The following is a 3,096-nucleotide window of genomic DNA, read 5'->3' as shown; positions in this document are numbered from 1 at the left end:
TTGGTTTGGACTCCAAACCAACATTAACACAAATCTGAAATAACCAAAGTTTATTCCAACATTTCAGTCGTCCAAACTGAAATAACCAACATTTCAGTGAATGTTGTTGAGAAGGTTTAGTTTTGTTGTCGTTTTTAGCATGAGAAATAAATAAAAGCAATCTTGTTGTGTTATCACCGGTTTAGTTTTATTAAATTTCAGATTGAAATAGCTTGAAGCACTGCTGCCTCTTGATGGCTGCATGTTGAATTTTTCCTGCCTAAATTGATGCCTGAATTAATGGCTGCATGTTGAATTTTGACGCAGGGCAGGACTGAGGAGCTGCTGCCTCTTGTTCAATTTAGCAATCTTACTCTCTCGTTTTCTTCTGAAAGTTCATTTGAGGAGGAGCTGCTGCCTCTTGGTAAGTTCTAGCCTTGATGTTTCAATGCAGATGTTAATGTATTTATAGGCAAAAACTGGGGTTGTTTTGAATTTTTCTGCAGCACAGAGCCTTATAGTGGCAGGGCTTCCACGTTTTGAATTTTTTTATTTGTATGAAAGCCTAACTTTGAATGCTGATTGTGTCTTGATTAGGTATACTGATTGGAGGAATAAGTAGGGTAATATGATTTAACTTATTCCTCTTTTATGGCTCAAACTATTATGGAGGAATAAGTAGGGTTATACTATTATGGCTCAAACTATTCAGAATCAAATGCTTGAAATCCAATAAATCTTAGAGTTTTCTGTTTTTGATTGCCTGGTTTTGTTTCTGCTTGTTTGTTTCTGGCTCTGCTCGTGAGTGGATCTTTTTGTTTCTGCTTGTTTGTTTCCAGCCGAGGAAGAAGAGTGAAGACTTTGAAGATTTTGGTTTTTGGTTTGGAATTCAGGAAGAAGAGTGAGCAATTGAAAACAGAAATGTTAGAATAACTTTCTTGAGTTTGCCATGTGTTGCCTGCTTTCTTCAATGTGCAAGAACATTGTATTTCTTCAATACTTTTTGTAAGAGAACGGTTTGGAATTCATGTGTTGCTTGCTTTCTTCAATGTTGAAATACAGTTTAAGTACTATTCATGGATTTCAATGGAATACAGCTTAAGTACAACCACGAGATACAATGCCATCTCTTCTTCTTGTTTCTACATCGTACCTAAATGGTTCCTCCCGCGAACAATGCAACATATATATATATAGATATATATGTAATATGCACAAACAATCTGTTAGGAACAAGTTTAGAAGGAGACTAGTTGATATTGGAGCATGCATGCAACATATATATATGTAATATGCACCAACAATAGTTTAGAAGTACTATTCCATAGCCATAAATCATATTCTTCATATTCTTATTCGTTACATTATTGGCTTTTTATATGTGATATGTTGGCTTTTCACTAGACGTTGAAAATGTGATATGTTATCTATTTTTTAGGTTACTTGCATGCTAGATGGAAAAATTTATCATCCACCCGACAAAAACTTCCGAAAGCACTTGCAAGTCCTCTGCTGAAACAGAAAGTGTCTCTATGCCTAAAGGGCTCATTACCTTATCCACTCCCACACCCAGCCCTACCCCTATACCTAATTTGGGCACTAAAATTGAAAACGAAAAAGAGGAGGAAGACAATAAGAAGGGGAAGAATTCACAAAAAAAGTCTCCTGTTTGGAATCATTTCAAAATCATAGAGGGTGGGGATCCAAATGAGCTTAGGTATAAGTGTATTTATTGTGGGGCAACATATGCGTGTGATAGTAGGAGACACGGTGCCAGTAGTATGAAGGTTCACATAGAAAAGCAATGCAAGAAATACCCATATATGAACCAAGACAAAAGGCAAAAAATTCTGAATTTCCAAACAAATACTGAAACTGGGAGTAGTCTTGTTGCTATAGGCTTTAACAATGAGCATTGCAGAAAAGCGTTAGCAAAAATGGTGATTGTAGATGAGCTTTCATTTAGGTTTGTTGAAGGTGAAGGATTTAAGAATTTTTGTCAAGTGATGCAGCCTAGGTTCTCTATCCCCTCCCGTGTTACGATTGCTAAGGACATTTACCAACTTTTCTTGGAAGAGAGGAAGAAACTAATGGCTGAATTTAGTAAGGGCAGTCAAAAGATTTGCCTAACAACTGATTGTTAGACATCCGTGCAAAATATTAATTATTTGTGTCTAATTGCACACTACGTTGATAGTGAGTGGACTTTGCAAAAAAGGATTATAAACTTTTGTCAAATTTCAAGTCACAAGGGAGAGAGTGTTGGTAAAGTCATTGAGTCATGTTTGCATGCTTGGGGTATTGAGAGAGTCTTCACTATGACTATTGATAATGCCTCCTCAAATGACTCCATGATTACCTACTTGAGAAGGAAGATTAAGGGGTGAAAAGGGGTTGTTTTAGGTGGGGAATTTCTTCATGTTAGGTGTTGTGCCCATATAGTGAACCTGATTGTCAATGACGGTTTAAAAGACCTACATGATTCCATAGCTGCCGTTCGTAATGCTCAGGAGGTATGTGAGGTCTTTTCCGGCTAGGTTGCTGAAATTCAAGTCATGTGTGGAGCGAGAGAAAATTGAATACAAAGGTCTCGTATGCTTAGATGTCCCTACTAGATGGAACTCCACCTATATGATGTTAGATGCAGCCATTAAGTTTCAAAAAGCTAATGCAAGAAATACCCATATAGGAACCAAGACAAAAAGCAAAAAACTCTGAGTTTCCAAACAAACGCTGAAACTGGGAGTAGTCTTGTTGCTATAGGCTTGATGATTAGGAGAATGTTAAGGTGTTTGTGAAATTTCTAAAGACTTTTTATGATATAACTTTGAAATTTAGTGCCACTTTGAATGTCACTTCAAATTCTTACTTTCATAAGCTGTGTGAGATGCAAAATCAACTATCTGAATTAAGCAAACAAGAAAATTCAATGCTTTCATCCATGGCTGTGAGTATGAAAAAAAAGTATGACAAGTATTGGGGGAGTGTTGAGAATATAAATTGTCTTCTCTTTGTGGCTGTTGTACTTGATCCTAGGTACAAAATGGATTATTTGACATATTGTTTCTCTATAGTGTATGATTCTTCCATTTCTGAAACATTAGCAAAGAATGTGAA

The sequence above is a fragment of the Morus notabilis genome, unplaced genomic scaffold (assembly GCF_000414095.1).
Source record: "Morus notabilis unplaced genomic scaffold, ASM41409v2 Scaffold673, whole genome shotgun sequence".
NCBI lineage: Eukaryota > Viridiplantae > Streptophyta > Magnoliopsida > Rosales > Moraceae > Morus > Morus notabilis.
The sequence above is the reverse complement of the archived record's forward strand: the minus strand, read 5'-3'. Positions refer to the sequence as shown.